This window comes from Hippocampus comes, unplaced genomic scaffold, assembly GCF_001891065.2.
Source record: "Hippocampus comes isolate QL1 unplaced genomic scaffold, H_comes_QL1_v1.1 scaffold514, whole genome shotgun sequence".
Classification (NCBI taxonomy): domain Eukaryota; kingdom Metazoa; phylum Chordata; class Actinopteri; order Syngnathiformes; family Syngnathidae; genus Hippocampus; species Hippocampus comes.
Window position 1 is genome coordinate 152,422 of NW_017806068.1, and position 18,135 is coordinate 170,556.

General features: G+C 46.5%; 1 protein-coding gene across 1 annotated transcript in view; it reads right to left on the reverse strand.

The window, feature by feature from the left end:
• Nucleotides 1-18,092, reverse strand: part of ctnnd2a (catenin (cadherin-associated protein), delta 2a) — a 157,779-nt gene extending 139,687 nt beyond the window's left edge. Inside the window, exon 1 of the mRNA XM_019893721.1 lies at nt 15,919-18,092. The gene's annotated coding sequence lies outside the window, so the exon portion shown is untranslated. The remainder of the gene's footprint in view (nt 1-15,918) is intronic.
• Between the last annotated feature and the right edge of the window lie 43 nt (nt 18,093-18,135).

The window sequence follows — 18,135 nt, forward strand, 5'->3', positions numbered from 1 at the left end:
ACTTTTTTTTTTTAAGTGATTTTGATATCACACATTTGAAAACAACTTCTCTAAGATGCAATTTCCACATCGTCTGAGAGTCAAGTTCTTTGATTGACAGGCAAAATGAACAACGACTTCCTATTTTTTCCTCATCTTATTTCTGAAATGAACTCTTCTCTCTACGCCAGGGATGGAAAGAGCAGCGTACTGCTCATCATAGCAGAAATCCCCGGATGGACCTCACCTCCCCATAGCTGACATGTTGTTCTTCCGTAAACCAAAATAAGCTGAGACCGAAATGAGCAGCGTCATCCGCTGGCTGCAGCTTAAGACACGATTCATCATCCAAGCATTCTACGCAATCTCCGTAACTCCGATTGAGCAATTAGTTAAACGGGAGAAGAAAAGAAGCCTTTTGTAGCCGGCCTGACAACAGTCGCGCCACGACGATACCATCTCGATCGAGGGCAAGTCATCCATTCACATGAGGAAGGACCGTAAACAAGTCAGACGGTTCGTAAATCAAACCCGGAGTCCATCTTTCAGTTAGTTCGCTAGCCAGCGGACAGAGACAGCAGGCGAGGCAGGGTGGCGTCTGTAAATAAAAGATGCTGCCGAGGCAGCCTGCAGATGGATATTTTCACTCTGGCTGACAAACAGCACTTCTGAGCCTGGCATCTCCACTCTACAAGAGGAAATGAGTCACCACACTTTGAATCCCGAGCAAGCGAGACCCCAGCAAAGACAACATTGGAGCAGAGGAGCGTCCCGGAGCCTCAGCTGTTTATTCGACACCTTCACAAAGGAGTGGGAGTTTTACTGACATTGAGTAACGGCGTTTTTGAGGTGTGGGGCTCATCAGATATCCTCCATTATTGCTCGCCTTTATCAGCGGGACACCCCGACAACAGATGCAATTACATCCTGTGCAAACGGAGCAAATTCCTCCATTTCAACGCCCTGCAAAACTGTTTAGCCATGTTACAATGCACATCGGGATGAAAGGTGATCATCTACGGAAAATCATTGCGCTCCGTGCATTGGCCACGACCGCGTTGAGAAAATTGCAAAGCCGGCGATAATGCCGCTAACGCGTTTCCCCATCAAGTGTCACAATGGTGCGCTCTCTCCCAGAATGCTTTGCACGGCGGTCATTGTCAGCACCTTCTACCGAATACACGAAGCGCTTTCTGTGGAATACAATGCGACAGGGACCCGAGCTCGGAAGGAGACGGATGCACATTTAATTGCACTCTTTGGGATGTTTGCTGCTTCCTGGTAATCTGAACAAGGAACGGCTTTGGTGGGCGGGCGACAGTAATGCCGTGACATTTGAGGGCTCGGGCAAAGTGTCTTTGCTGATTGGAATTTGTTTGCCTGATCATGCAAAAACATAAGAAGGATAAAATACTTTCTTCAAAGCTCGATGCTCGACTGGCAGATGGTTGACTGGTTGCACTCGCCTGGCTTGGGATCTACCAGATCCCAAGTCAGGCGAGTGCATCAATTACCCACGGCGACCAAAAGGGCTCAACAATGCAAAGTATTTAAAGCCTGACAGGGCATCAAAAAGTCTTTTTACTGAGAAGCAACAATCATGTACGGTTTCCTTTCACATGATTTGATTGGATTAATTCCCTCTGTTACTTGTCACAGAGAGAGGAAAAAAAAATAAGACAATTGGCTCCACACTAGTCATCCATATTAACTCAAACAAGCCTCCAGTCTGATCACGTCTTGTGATGGAAAGATTCGTGCCCGTGCTTAAAGGAACATTGCATCTTATATTGATAAAAATCAATCTCCTTATTTCAGAGAAGCGGAATGGTTCTGATTTATTTGTAACTGCGATGCTTCTTAAAGAGGAACGCTTTCACGTCTGCTCTTGGTGTTTGGAACGCACGAAATCAAATTAGGCCTCGATCCGTGAATGACTGCTCAGGGTTTTTCGCACATCACTCGTGTTGAGTGCAGACTTCAACATCGTCAGAAGCTTACACAATAATCACGGCTAACATATGGCTAATAGCACTCATGTCGGCAGAGCGAGGCCGGGATCAAAATGAAGCAACGATCGTTTTCATTTTCACGCCCAATCTTGCCAGCCGATCGCTCCTGGTGCCAAACGCCCTTTTGCTTTTCTAAAATGTTCCCCCGACGAACGGCGCATACCAGCGTCTCCCATGATTGATGGCTCTAATTTACCTCCATGTAATGTCTCATATTAAACTCTGAATAATGCATCATTTGCTCAGATGAAGTGTGTGCACAGCTGTACGCAAACTCTTCCAAAGGCTACAGATTTTTTTTTTTTAAAGACAAACTTCCAAAAACAATTGAAGCTATGACAATGTGTCGGTGGAATCAAATATAACAAAAACACCCGCTCCTTCTAGGCATGACAACCGTGAGCTCTGCTACATTCGAGGCACAATCATTCAGTCGGTGTACACAGAGGATTAAATATATCCTGAAGTCAATCCAGTGCAAAAATAAAGAGCACTTTTTTTTCATGAAATATCTCTAAATCTGATACTTTTACTGTAGCCACATTTTTAAAACAGACCTATTCATTCTTGTCACTCTTTTGCAATACGGTGGGGATGAGGGGGGGTTCTATTTACGAGGGATGTAACCGTAATGCTAACCGTCAAATGTGTTGTACATTTAGTTATGTTCATCTTTAGTTGTGGCACTAGCAAAACTTTGATAGAAAGTAAAAAATGTAGTTAAACAGTCTACACCTTTTGGTTGTAAATAAAATAGGACGAGTCATGTGGGGCTTAAAAAAAAAAAAAGGGGGGCGGGGTACAATAATTCTTGCGGCATTGACAAAAGCATCAATTTGGGGATTCCGCAGCAGTCTGTGCTAGCACGACACCACGGACATAAAACGTAACGGGGCAACCCACACAAGAGATCTACCTGCGCAGATCTTAAAAATGCACACCGGGTCTTACGTTCCCACCGGAGGAGCGATAAGCCTGAGTAAAGCCCAGAAGAAACCCGAGGATGAGACTGCAGGTGGACGTGGCTCACGTCTCCGGCGGCCTTGTTCTCTCATTGCGGAGGCGGCTCACACACGGCTGCGATCTCACGCCTGAGGCCCGCCGCTCTACCGCGGCCTCAAAGGCGGCCAACTTTCACTCGCCCAATCAATAGCTGCGGCTACTGCGGTCCTCCGATACGCTCAACTTTATTACTCTGAAGCCCAGCATTTATCAGAAGTCACCCGCTGCAAAATAGTAATATTCAATCGCACTGCGAAAACGCCTCTATGGTCTGTCATAGCCTGGAGTGTCGACTTGAAGTGCAACACGACGCATTCGCGCGCACGCGGCGCTGCAGTCTGTGAAGCAGGTTGACCTAGTTTGGGGTGTGTATTCGCAGACATGTTGGAGAAAGCATCAGCATAAAAAGTCAGAAGTCTATTCCCCCCCAGAGTCACAAAGACGTGAAAATCATTCCAAACTTTCTCGTCCTTGTCACGCAGCCCCTTGTCAACATATCTCCTGGCAGAATTTCCCTCATAATGTCACTTACTTTGGAACTGGAATGAAAGGAGGAGTGGAGTACAGATGGGCGACAGATCGAAAGTAAAGAAACGTCTAAACACACCACGGACGGCCGTGTCACCTGAGGCCAAAGTTACATTTTTATCCGGCCGACATACGTTCACTTTTTGGGTGGGGCAATCTGTATGTTCATCAGATTAGCATAACATACAATGACAGTTGCATACGTAACATGACTTACAGTCATTTTCCAACAATTTCAATAATCATCACCATCAATGTTGAGAATCGGCGCTTGAACGGCAACTGCGAGTGCCTTGTCTGAAGCTCCCAAGCGCTGCGAATGCGCAGGAGCAAAGAGAAAAGCACTGCTGATTTACTCCATCTCAGCCCGATGGGGGCACTTGGGCCAACTCGTCCACGGCTTCCATCGGAGATGTCGGCATCGCTCTCTCGGTTATGTAAACAGCAAAAGCGGCCCGTTTCCCATGAGCAACACAGAGCGAGGCAAAAACCTGCCTTTACAGAAACCCAACCTGCCCTCCTCAACTTCTTTCTGCCTGGGCCCGGTCCCTTACAGCACTTCTTGTTCCTGTTCAAATTTCACCCTGCAATCTCCAACGGGATGTCACTCGCCGCCTCCTCTAAATAAGTAGGGCAGTTACTTGGAGAGTGGGAGATCAGAACTGACAGGTCAGCCTCCTAAACAAGCCGCATTAAAGGGGAAACTGGATTGAACAAGCTGGAAAGAAAAAGGAGGAACAAGGAAAGGAAAGGATGAAGAAGAGAGGGGGCATTCCGTACACGCTGCTGCAACTGCTGTTTTCATCATGGATGAAAAGCTTGTCGAAATACTTGAAACGACAGTTGGTGTAAAAGCCAGAAAGAATGCAAACAACATCGATGCAATGCCCGATGACTTTTAATTGCAGGGAAGTCATAATATTTACATTATGGTACAGCACCTCTCCTGACACGACATTTCTTGTGCGCCCTCTGCCATGGACTCGATGGTTTCATTCAAGGGGGCGGGGACACGACATTATGGGCATATTTTTAATATATATGTGTTGTAGCGGTGCGTTAATTCGACTGTGTCTTTCACATTGAGGGTGTAGTTGAGATGATTTCTAATATTAGGCACTGCTGGCCAAATGTAGCTAAATATAGCAACTCCAACGTTTGATATCTAACAAAGCGGCAAGAGTAATTGATGTGACTTGCGACGCATGTGGAAGGTTGACGAGACGTGTGTCGCACAGTGCATGTAGATGTTGTTTCCACGCTCCTCCAGCTGCTCGGAGCACCAATTCTTCCTGCTGGGTGTGTTTGATCGCACCGAGGTGCCACACAGCTGTCAGAGACGGGGGGGGGAAGCGGTCCCGCTGGGACCCCGCCTCATGCTTCCTGCCATGACGTCACCATCTCGCTCACCAGCTTCTTCACGCGCTCCTCTTTTTGTATTCCTTTCAAGCTGAAACGTCCTTTCGCTTTCTCATGCAAAGTGTTCTTTAATAGGGTGCACGTACATCAAGAGGCAAGTCTGCGAATGCCACCGGGTTGCCGTTCTTCTTATCAGCCCCTGAACACATCCCTCCAGAGGAGACGGCGGCGGCGGCGGCGGCGGCGGCGGCGGCGGCGGCGGACTGTGCTGGACGCGGACGCTGCAGTGCGAGCAGCTGACCAGGAGGCTGGTCCCGTGCGCGCCCGTCTGGTTCTGGTTGAATCGTAATTGCAACTGTTTGTTTGGCAATGCCCGGAGAAGCGTGTAACATCATGCGCAAGTATGTATGTGTCTGTCAGAGGCGTAGCGAAACAGACGGCGAGAGGGAGAAAGACGCGCTAAAAGTCTCTCGCTCTCCTGCCTCCGTCAGCCTGTCGCTGGGTCCAAAGCCCGTGGGTGTCGGTGGCATCTTCCACTCTGGTTAATCTTGGTGTAAGAACCGAATCACAGGCAAAGCAAGAGAACGCCGCGCCCATTGTCACAAGCCAAAAGGCCCTGGGGGGGGCAGATGGTTTGACGGTCTAACTGTTAGAGGACAAACCGTGCAGCCAAAGAGAGACGCCGCAAACGTGACAGTCAGAAGCGCAGTGCAACGTCTGATGGGAATAATGGGAGGGGGCTTATCACACGCTGCTCAATCAGGCAGATTCAACAAGTTCCCCTTCAAGTACAGAGATACAAAAGGAGCAGACAGTACAGATGCATTTGAGGTGCAAAGCACGCAAAACTGGTCACGGAAACAAAAATTAAAGAAATCACGCGTGGTGGAAACGAGTCTGACTGTTGTTACGATTTTGAGCGGGATACCAGATGTCCAATTCAGTCCCTGCTATTCCCTCCTCCGGCACTCATTTTTCCTCTTCTATCCCAGTTCCTCGGGGGGGTAATGATGTTCTTAGTCTACGCTATTACCACAAGAGGCATATGGGACCTTGGTGAGTTGTAAAGCTTCCTGGATTGACGTTGACCCCCCGCAGCAATGTGCGTGTGGAATGCTTCGGAGAGAGAAAATGAAAGAGACAAGAGAAAGATGAATCACAATCCAATGCACCGTTCTTGGTTAAGATTCAAATTGTAATTTAAAATTGACATTGAAGAAGAAAAGAAAAAAAAAAAAACAACCACCATTGAGATCACCAAGCCCAGGTGTCCATGGCGATAAAGTCAGTTCGACTTGTTTCGAGCCGTGAACACTTGCAAGTGTTTCCACCCAAACTCCCCAAACGAGATTCCTCCAACTCACAGCGTTGATCTCGCACCGTTGGATGCCAGAGCCGCGGGAGCCGGCTTCAAGCCGATTTTCCCAGCTAATTCCACAGCTGCTACCCACTGCCGAGCTTCGGGAAGCGCAAAGCGGCCTCCGCTCTCCGAGGGAATTCCAAAGCACCTTCTCTTTCTCGTTCTGCTCATTTTGTTGACATAGAGTAGCTTTTATATTTCTGAACGGACACATTTCCACATCAATCTTTTCCCACCCCACTGACATAGCTGCATTTTCAACAGAGGTCGAAGAATGCTAATTCGGCGTGGCAACACACGGAGCCAAAGTGAACCCAAGCAAAGGTCTGCCGAGCAAAAGGTCAATCGCGTTGCAGCCCTCACAACAAGATCGCCACTCGCTCGTATTTAGTCAGGCGACACGTTGGAACAGAATGAATATCAATTGCGAAACGTGGCTTGAGAGAAGCAACACCTGTTCAGTCAAGCGCATGGTGACTGGCCTCTTCTCCAACTGCCACGACACCGAAACACTAAAGTTGGACAAAAGGCGTGAGTCTTTTCTGTCGTCTGCTTGCTGCTCCATTTCCTCGGGGGATAGTTTTCTTTTGCCTTACCACCCCGCTCCTTTGAGAATAAGTGTCACAAAAGGTCAAAGGCAAACGCGCAAAACACAAAGTGCATCCTTTGGTGCCGTCTGAAATCAGCTCGACCGCTGTTTTTTAGGTTAGAGGCGTGTTTGATGAGACCATTTCGTATCGGCTGCCACTGAACGACAGCCCTTTTACAGTATATTGAAACTCGCACTGTCATTAACTCGACATATAAAATCCCCCAACAGACTGGCGGTGTATTACATCTCCAGTCTACTCTCATTTGTGAGTGACAAATACCCTTACATTTGTATTCTTAGACTCGGACTGTGATCGCCTGGACTGACATGAGACTGATTATTAGTAGCTTGTCTTCTTGTCCAATTTGTGCACAGCCTGGCAATCAAATCCAAACAATAGCACGTTTCAAACGACGGCAGCACAGTGGACGAAAGGCGCCTTATTAACCTCGTGTTTGCAGGCTAACACCGGCATCCCGGCTTTTCATAACAACGCTATTGATTGGGCGTAGACCAAGAGAACCGCCTCAGAGATCCAAGCATGACGAGGATCACGGGTCACCGCTATGTGCGCGTGCTTCTGTCAGCCCCCTCACCACTCAGGCGTGACGGGTTGCCGCGATTAAATTAGCATTTCAAGCGTCCCCTTGGAGAGGTCGCCGTGCTGGAAAGATAGATCAGCTACTTCCCCTGGAGGCCAAAATTAATTAGATCTCACATCACCTTTGTCCCACCAAATTTATAGAATTGTTTGGATAGTGGGCGAGGTGGAAGCTCCGCACTGAATCTATTCCTCCACTCTCATCGATCACAATCAATACCTGCTGGCGTATTATAACGTTGAGCGAGTGATTCTTGCGTTGTCGCGGCAACTCGAGTGACCTCGCAAGTTGTTACCATGGACTCTAAACGACTACTACTGCTACTACTATTGGGCCTTGGTGGAACAATGGGCTCCTATGGGGAACCTCCTGACCCTCAGTTTATGCCACTAATCACAGCTTCCGAGGGGCAAATTTGCATTGGGAATGCTATGGTGTACTTGAGATACAGTCTACTTACTGAAACGGCGAAGCCCTAACATGAGGCATGTTCTCAACGCCGTCCCCGCAAAGTAGCCATCAAGCAATACAAACTTTGGTGTACTTGGTGTTCTCTGATCACCCACGGTACAACAAAGTGATGACATCACAAACGTCAGCAGAAAAGTAAATCCCCCGTGATGCACATTTGCATTAGAGGAAACCATTAAAGTCCAATCGTGTCAAATAATCACATCAGCGAATACGCACGCATTGCATTCCCCGGATGCAACATGGACACGTGTGCAACTAGAAAGTAAATAAGCTCAACGGTTTGTGTCGTCTTGTCTCAGCACGGTCCGGTGAGACAGAGGAAAGCCGAGCAAGACAGATATTGTGCATGTCTGTTCAAAGGATTTGTTTCATTTCTTTTTCCCTTTGAGAATGCCCGTCTGCCACTCGAAAGCCGGCGCATTGTGAGCCTAATTGGCCTGAACAACAGCGTGGGGTATAGCTTGCCTTGCGCCGAGGACTGTGGTGTTTTGTCAAGACATTTTTTTTTTTGGAGTGGGGGGGCTTCCATACAACTTAATGTCTTGCGACGATAGCAGAATAGAGTGAATTAGCAAAGCCAAATCATGCGCATTCAGTCCCAGCCAAAACCAAAATAAATGACAGCGCAACTGAAATACCAGATGGCATTTGAAAAGTCACCACCAGTTTTCCAAATTGCGTCAAGATTTTTTGTTTGTGTGTGAAGCGACCAAACCGCCAATTCATTTTCTGATCCTCCATTGCTCGCTGTGGGCTTAAAAAAATATTGTTGGAGACACATCCGGCCGGCCACATCTTTTTGCTCGTTGTGTGTCTGAAACACACGATGCATACTCTCTCTTTCTCCAAACAACTCGACTCCATCTATAATGAATAAGTGTTACAATAGAGGAGGCTTCGGGTGCAAAAAAAAAAAAATGTCATGCATCAACCTATTACACAAGACAGAGAAATGTTAGCAGCTCCATTTCTCATAAGCAGGAGACAAAAGAGCTGAGGCGTTAGCATGTACATTAGCCCCTTTGGAATTCATGAACTGCAAAACACGCACGTCAAATGATACGCGTGTATCTACGGCTATTGTCGTTAACGTCATGAATTATACATCCGCGCCAGACAGAAATGAGTGAAATGCATGTTCACTTTCCATTTCACAATCCGGCCACGCTGGAGGAGATATCGCATGCAATGGAAAGGCAAGATCAAATACAATTTGGGAGACAGTGTGATGATGCCACGTGAGTGACCGCCGTCTCACTTACTCACAAAAGAAAAAAAAAAAAAACATGGGAGAAGTTGCTATTTTCTCGCAGGTTGTTGTCATTAGGGAAGAAATTGCAGTTGTCAGCGGGAAACCCGCAGCTGTTGGATATCACGAGTATGGAGAATACAGCATTGCCAATTAGCATCCTTCCACCCAGCCAAGCTTCTTTTTAAGCATGAACTCGTTTTAAACAACAATGTATAATTCCCTATTTTAGGGGTTACAGACAGAAAAAGAAAAAGAATTCTTTTGTGGTCTAATTTGCTCACTCGGCACCAGATTTTCTGTGATAAACACGACATTGGGATGAATTCAATCTTGTGGAAACGGTCTTAAAAATTAAGTGACTTGAAGTGCACAATTAATAAATAATGCATGAAAAAAAAAGAACAAATATACCCTCTGGAAAATTTGTCACTGAAACGCTGACATTCTCCGGCATCCACTGCATCCTTACATAAAAGAGGCCCCTAAGCTTTGCTCCTAGCACGTTTGCAAGGTATAATAATTCAGCAAGTGCCAACATCACAGCAGCAAAACATGTTCACTGCTTGCATCAATGCCCTGGTCAATGTCTTCATAACTCATTGCAGCACAAAGGCCCAGACCTCAGAAGAATTGCTTGTATTGAAAAATCAATCCAAGTGTACGATTCGCAAATTCTCTTTGAAAATCATCATTTTTCTGTGACGTGTACAAAATTGTCAACCACCAGCGTCGAGCAAAGGCAGCTTACAGTGACAGCGGCTCGAAGCAGCCGTTGTTAGCTCAGGCAAAATGAAATCAACCGCTGCAGACAGCAGAGGCCAAGGCTGGCTGGAGCGGTGGACCGGCGTCGACACACATCAATAAATAAATAACCGAATAAAACACTTGGCGCTGAAACCTTCTTTTCCCTCTCTTCACTCAGACAAGCGGACAACCCTCTGGCTAAAATCGCTCGGTCCACAGGTGGTCGGTCGTCATGTGCATATTTTTTTTTTTTTTGCTATTTTCTTCTAACGTGGTGAAAATTTTGCAGGAACTCATCCAAACAGTTACAAATGATTCCAGGTGGCTAAATGATCAACGACTATGAAATCAACTACTGTGGTGTCTAAAGGAGAACAGAACAGCATGATGTCAGTGACCATTTCAAATATTGATAAATAATCGTTTTTATTCATCATGATATGAATATCAATTAGAATAATCATGATTTTTTTTTTCCATAGTCCTCCAGCCCTGACGGCCATTCTACCACTCAGAGAATGCGCAGTATGGTCTGAGCTTGGAAAGGGCCGCGCCTACAGAGTAGCCCTGATTTTGAGTCTCCGCCGGTTAATATATAACATGCAAGTTTTTGGAACACGGGTTCGCTATGCCGGAGTCAATTGGAACCGGTACGCCGGCAGAAGCCGCACAAGGCAGACGTGCTAACCACTAAATGACAATGCGAAACAACTGAGTGTCGTGCTGCATGTTCGCCTTGCGGAAATCCCAAAGCGTTTTGCGCGTTGTGTATCTAAGGCTCCACTTGGATGCTAAATTAACTCGGGCACACCTGCTATAGCTGAGCCAATTATGAATGCAGCTCAGCAAGTGTCATCGACTGAGGCCCAGATGTGATGCCCTGGCTGGGAAACAAACGCATACTGCTCGCAATGCCGTTCTTGAATCTGTGCATCGTCCCCCATATGCTGTATTTTACGTTTCATCGTCTCTGGTTTGGAATGGGAAGCTTCTTGCTCTTTCTCCCTCCACGGCTGCATCACAAGCTCTCCATTTTCCACCTAGCTCCCTGTCTTTCACTTTCCACTCCACCTCCCCATCATTTTCGCCACTTACCCCTTCCTGCCAATTCCCTCTTCTGTCACCTGCATCCTTAACCCAGCGTACCTTTGCGCCGTTTTGTCACTCGGCATATTCCCCACCTCGCTCCTCCTTTTATCACTTTCATTTCTTGACTCCCTTCTTTGTCCCTCCGGCCGATAGGGAGGACAATAGAGTGGAGGAGGAGGGATGATGGAGGGAGCCCCATCTGCGGCTCGCTCATTAGGAGGAGGAGGAGGAGGGAGAGAATCAGGGCTAGAAAACACACCAAGGCATCCACACACGCTTTGCTGGAACCTTTCCAACGCTGACACATCGCTATCTCCAAAGCTCACCGTCATTAATCACGCCGTCTACAACATTGCGAATGGTGCGATGCTTTCGTAACCTCCTGCACTGTCAAACTTCTCCGGCAGATTCAATGGAAACTTCAACCGTGGCCCCAAAGGAAGCGTTCGCCAACCGCTTCCTTTCCTTTACAAATGACAAAAGACCGCATTTCATTTGGAATGGGGAGATTAAAAGCACAAGGGCACTACAGAGGTGCAAAAAAAAAAAGAAAAAGAAAAATCCTGCTTAAGCTTACTTTTGAGCAGGACGTGAAATATGTGACACATGATTGAAGGGATTTCAAACTGTGTCTTCAGTCTTATCCATCTTGAACAGTCCTCCCTTTTTACCCGAGACTTTATTCATAAATCCTGTTTGGCACATTATCTGCAGCCTCTGCAATGTCATGGCAAAATCTTTCATTCATTTTGTTTTGAACACCTATTTCTCAGGATAAGGATGACACACGTCTTAAAAAAAGAAAAAAAAAATCACAACCCCTTTTGGGTGTTCACCGAAGGTCAGCAGATGGTGAAGTGACACTTGAGTTGCAAGGGAACGCCAACTCCAGTCAGCCAATAGGTGAGCTCAATAAAAAAAATTATCGTAGGAGGGCCACCTGTTCATCTGTACAAAATGAGGTTGTTATGTTTTGACGTTGGTCAAATGAAATAGTTGAAAGAGCTGTCATTGGCCTGACGTATTATCATCAATAAGAATAGGGCTGTCTTCATACCTCCACCCTGGCTTCATTTCCCACCTCGTTTACCTGATTGCTTTCATCATGTCCACCCATGCACTCGAAAAGTCGACATTCACATTTCCCATCATTCCACGAGACCACCACCCTCAACTTGCATCTTTTCTGCAGACGGTGTCTCCACAAGGGGGCGCATATTCCTCATGTCAATGCTAAAGCTTGACCTGTGTCGCAACGTGACACAACAGAAATCCATTTCAGTGGCACTTTTTCTTTTTCTCTCCTTCACGGCACATTGCCTCACCCCTTGCAATGCCGCCCTGCGCAGCCGCACATAATGTACATGCCCGAAACGGCCACCGTATATCAGGTGTAGCTTAACCTGTGGCCGATGAGCATGTACACACGATGCGGTCCAAGCCCTTGAATAAGTAGCTTCGTAATAGGTCACGGTTAATCGAAAATGCGGAACGTATTTCTCTCATTTGCTCCCCTGTATGAACGTGCTCCTATTGCCTCTTACAGAGGTCAAAAGCTCAGTGACAAGCCCACCATCCTCCATCAAGGACTCCCCTGCCCCTTTAGATTTAAAACCTTGAAGCGAAATCTCACAGCACTCAACTAATCACGCCATCATGCTTGGTGACAATATTTCACTTGTCAAAGTGGGTGTTGAAAGTGGGAAATTCACTCGCTCGTCTTTTGAGCGAGATCAACATTTAATGTGGGGAAATGTCGAACGATGAGGAGCAATAACACTAAAGTACATATGAATATTAAACTACAATATTTGTACAGGTGAACCGAAAAGGGCCGTATTTTGGTTGTCATGTAGCCAGACGCCGTCATCAGCAGTTACACGGAAAACAGTAATGAGTACGCATTCGTCATTCAAATGGGCACAATTAAGAGCAAGAGAGATTATTGCCTAAATGTGGCCCCATGGGAAAGCCAGGCTGGATGCTGTTATGTACTGTGAGAGAAAAGAAGAGTGATGCTACAGGTTTAATGGCGCATAACGTCTATTTAATCTTATAACACTTCAAGCCTTATGGGGGAACATTGTAAAAATGTCCATTAGTGACTGTGCATTGTGCGTGTTTTTTTTTTTTTTTTTTTTAATGTCATTAAGCGAGCTCATCGACGTTGACTCGTGACAAAAAGCATGAATGATGGATGAGCATATGGAGGCTGTCAACACCTCCCACGAGTCCATCAAAATGCAATCAAAGCACCGGGCAAGTTCACAGCTCGTGTCACTCAAGCTGTGGTCTACCCATGACACGTGCTCGGATGAAGGAGAAAGCATCAAATCTTAATTGTGTTTGGTGTCAAGAGGAAGTCAGATAGATAGTATGTCTTTGTGTACTACATACAAAGCGGAAGGGGGGGGCTTTTGGTTCCCCACACATTAAAAGGGAGGTCAAATGAGTCTCACTCGCTGGCTGCCCAGCATGTCGTCTTACTTTTTCCGAGAGCTCCCAGGAAAAAGAAAATCAAAGCAGAAAGGAGGGAAAGGTCATATTGGCGCCCGCCAGGTCCCGACAGGTTCACGACAGAGCGGCTAAGCATAAAACAATCCCCACCCGGACTACAGTATATGCCTCCAGGCGGACTAACTATTGATGCAAACTCCTCCCTGGCCATCAGCATCCCTCTTCCATGGCCAGTTCATCATGGCCGCTCTTTGGACTTTCGACAGCACTCCATCCTCGCGGACGCCAGCCGGCAGCCTCGCCGACCGATCGATAGGCACCGGCGGCTCAATTTGCCCCACCCCCTGTCTCAACTACGCCACGATAAAGACTGCCGGGTTGTGCCGCCGCCGCGTAGTGATTAAGCATCCCACGCCGCTGTGTGAATTAGCCTAATCTGTGTCCGCAACGAAAGGACGAGGCTTCACAGGCCCGCTAGAGACAGTCGCCGGACCGAAAAGAAGCTCAATGTACAAAAGGGAGATGCACACAAGGGCGTTGCCTATATGTGACAAAGAGAAATATGGCACCAGAATACACTGATGATGGCAATAAATTGTGAAATGGTTTCTCACTTAATTAAAGCGGAACCTCTGAAGTCAAATGTCACCATTTGTTAATCCGTCCATCCATTTTTTTTAAATCCAACTCATTCGAGATGCGGCTGAGTTGGAGCCCCCAGCAGCTTTGGAACAATTGGGGGGGGGGGGCAGTTTCAAAGTTTGAGTGCTGTGGTGAATGCCCTCAGCAAATCTCATTGGACCTCAGCTCAGCGAGCATCAATTCTTGGCCTGTGTTGTGCTTTTCGCAACGCTTGAAAAGATGTACCGCTGCTCGACATGACATCAGGTGAGGCTGTTTGATTCGGCCTCTTTGGCGCAAATGATTAGAAAGGTGCCTAGAGCTGGGCCATTGTTTCTCTGAGAACTTTCCTCCTGGCTTGTCATCTTTCATCTGCACCCTGGCACACATATCAAGTTGGAACCAGTTAAAACTGCCGAGTCATGCATTGTAACGTGGGCTAGGCAGAGCCACCCACATCTTCATTAAAATTAAAACGAGAATACTTTTTTTTTTTAAATGATAACTGAAACTACATTTTACGTTTATGAAACTAACTATCGTCACAGCAAAACGTCCTTTGTTCTCAGCTTTGACAATGAATTTCCGACATGGGCTTCCAGAGGGTTTTTTTTTATCTGTTTTTTAACAATATAGGAGGGTCAAACAGTCGTTTGAGATCTGTAGTTCATTTTAGTGTCCAGTTAGTGACGTTTTGTATGCTGCACACTAAAAACTCTATATATTTCAAAAAAATAAAACTAATACTCAAACTAATAAACTACACTGAGACAAAGCATTTTCGAGAAAATATAAATGTATCAAAACTACAAGAAATGTAAAAAATAAACTGCTTTAAAAACTAATATATTTAAAAAAAACGAATGTCAAAACGAAATAAAAACTACAATGAAAAAAAATATCTCAAAATATGATAACCCCGATCACTTGAGCAAAGCCTGTTGGTCCCAACGCAGGACAAAAAGCCAGGGTACACGGTGTAAATTATACAAAGAGAGTGGACTCATGTTCACAGTGGTAATCCTTGCCCAACGGTGGTTAGGACGCTGCGTTGTTCAAATTTCTACCCTCAATTATTAACTTCTACAGTCTGGGAAGGTATATGTACAGTATTGTCGGAGTACCTAGCGCCAACGCAAAGCTTTTTTCTTTTCAGCACTTATGTCCTCAGCACTTGGTAAAACAAGAGTTCAATGCCATACAGTGAGACCTTGCCGTATATAATCAAATCTGCTGGCTTCCCCCGCTCGCTGCATGACGATGCTGTCCATCACGCACCTGTCAGAGTGCTGACATGCAGTCGGCTGTGCATGTACCCACATCATGTCTAATAACACCACCCCCTCTGCACATCCTCCTCTACCTCCAGCTCATCAGCAGGATCTATTGCACGCCCTTGACAAAACTGCCAGCACAATGCCTCTCCTGCAAAATGTCGATTTATCATCCCAAGAAAGCCAAAAGGGGTGATGAGAAACCTGTACGTATCCCTGCCTCACCTCTGTAACTCGTGCTCTTCGAGAGGAAGCAGTATGTTCAAGGCATAACTTCACTTCGTTTTAACAAGCCTTCCTAAGGTGATGCTCTCTCACACACGACCGCCTTTTCATACAAGAAGTAATTGCACATTGAACACATTGAACACATTGAGCCGTGTGTGGTCTGCCGGACGTCTGAGGGCAACACAAGAATCACGTTTTTGATACCGGCACAATGCACCCCCATGCATGCCCAAGTGTGTCTGACGAATACTTTGTCCGTCCAATTGTGGAGGGTGACAGCATGTCGTTCAGATTGTTAATGTTCGCTCATTTAAGGAAAGACAAAAAAAACACCTCAAGACTTACCGAAAAGAGCTCCTGGCCACCGTCCCAGCCACCGGCGTCTCCTCGATTCTCCTTGCGCCCCTGGTGCGCCTTTCCTCGGGGTCCAATCCGCAGCGTGCTCGCCTCAGTCGAGGGTGGGAGAACGCGTCCGGTCGCCTCGTCCTGCTTCCAGGGAGGCGGCGGGGGCAGCGTGCATTTGCAGCTCGCGAAAGGACTGAGGCATCCGCGGAGGGAGGTGGAGGAGGACGGGCGATGTGACAGCAGGTAGCTCGAGGGGTTCGGAGCGGAGGTGTGCAGGCGGGGGAGAGCGGCGAAGCACTGCGGCGACAGGCAGCACCGGAAAGGAGGCAGACAGCCGCTCTCTGTCTAGCTCGGGCACTCACTCGGTGGCGCGCGCACGCGTTCTGTCAAGCCCTTCAATCACGTGGTGTGGCGCGCCCCCTCCAGGGGCTACGACGATATGACGGGGAGATGCTCCCTTCTGAGCCGCCGCCCTCGCTTGGGACGGAGGGAGCATTGAGGTGCAGTTTGTGTAACCCAGGACTCTCAAACTCCGCTATGATTCAAATTTTCAGCTCATCAGCGACCTGTGCGGGAGCCTGATAACGATTGGAAGTAGGTGTGCTGCAGCGAGAAGAGATGGAAATCATGCAGGAAAGAGTTGGACACCCCTGGAAAACGCATTTCCACATCACGTGGAAGCAAGCATGACATCATTTGGGCATCGCCTTCGGGGGCGTGCAAAGAGAAGGACAGCTGTTTTTACATGATTGAATGACAACAGTGAAGGGTCTGAATGTTGTAAATGTAAATGAATACAAATGCAACTTATTGGGATCTCATTAGATTGTATAAGAAAGTGGAGTACTCAGTAATTTGTATACGCGTACATTTAATAGGCATACTACAGTACTTCTAGTTCAACTGTATGGACGATAGCAAATTAGCTCGTTTCATCTCTCCTCGGCATTTTTCAAATCATAAACTGCTGATGATCAATGGTCAATGTTTCTGTCTGCAAATACAGTACTTGCGCGTTTGTAGAACAACCGCTAGAGGACGCACTTTGTCTGAAATTGAATCTGCGTTCAAGCCCGATCGTGTAGCAATCCCAAAAGCCCACTAAATAACGTTAAAATGAATGTATTGCAGAGTGATGACGTAGCCAGTCGTAATGACATACTGAGTGGTGAAAATTAAACGCACTCGTGAGGCGAAGCAATTAGAAAATGGATGGATGGATGGATGGATGCATGCCCAAGTGGAATACTCTTGCATGCAAGTCGTACACTCAAGAAAATATGTGCTCATAGGATGTACATTAAAGCCCGTAGTTATTTCCAAAAGACTGGCACAGTTATGAAATGCTCCTATAAACAGAGTTATTTCCAATGTAAAATTTCATCCGTGTGTACCGGGCATGAAGCTGAAAGCAATGGTCCAACAGATTCAGGAGCATTCAGGACATCCGCAAACAGGTTGGAACTTCACCATGCACACGTCACATGACTGTCTTGGATACATGTGATTTAACATTGCATAGCGTTCTTCCAAAAAAAAAAAAAAAAAAAAGGCACTGACGAGAAGCCCAAATCTCTAAACAGCCACATTTTAAAAAGTGTTGCAATGCCACTTACGGGAAATAAACTCAGAATTGTAGCTTTCACTTACACATATTAGGCAAGAAACTATTCCGGGATATGTTTTCAAAGTTCCACCCTCATGTCTGTGTGCGACTTTGCCAACCATGTGTATATTTAAGCAATAACTTTATATTGCATTAGTACACAAATAACTGAACTACTTTGCCAACCATATTTAGACCCCAAAATAAATACATTGTTTCGTTTAATTTCGTTTTTTCAGAAATTTATTTGTGGCGTATAAGAGGACTCATCACACAAATAGTAGCACCTTTGAATGCTATAATGAATTCAAAATTGTTTCGAAAAAAATTGGCAGGCATATGCTGAAAGTATCAAGGTGTCGTGATCAGAATTACTTTTAAAGTCCCCAGATTTAAAAGTCATGTGAAACATCTGTGTCATGAATACAATGCAAACTCATCCATCATCATTCAAACAGCTTTATGCTTAGGAGGGTCACAGGCGTGCCGGCGCCTCCCCGAGCTGACTTCGGACAGTAGGTGGGGTACACCCTGCAGCACTGATTGCCAGCCCATCGCAGGGCATACAAACAACCATTCGCACTCACAATCACACCTGAGGGACAATTTTG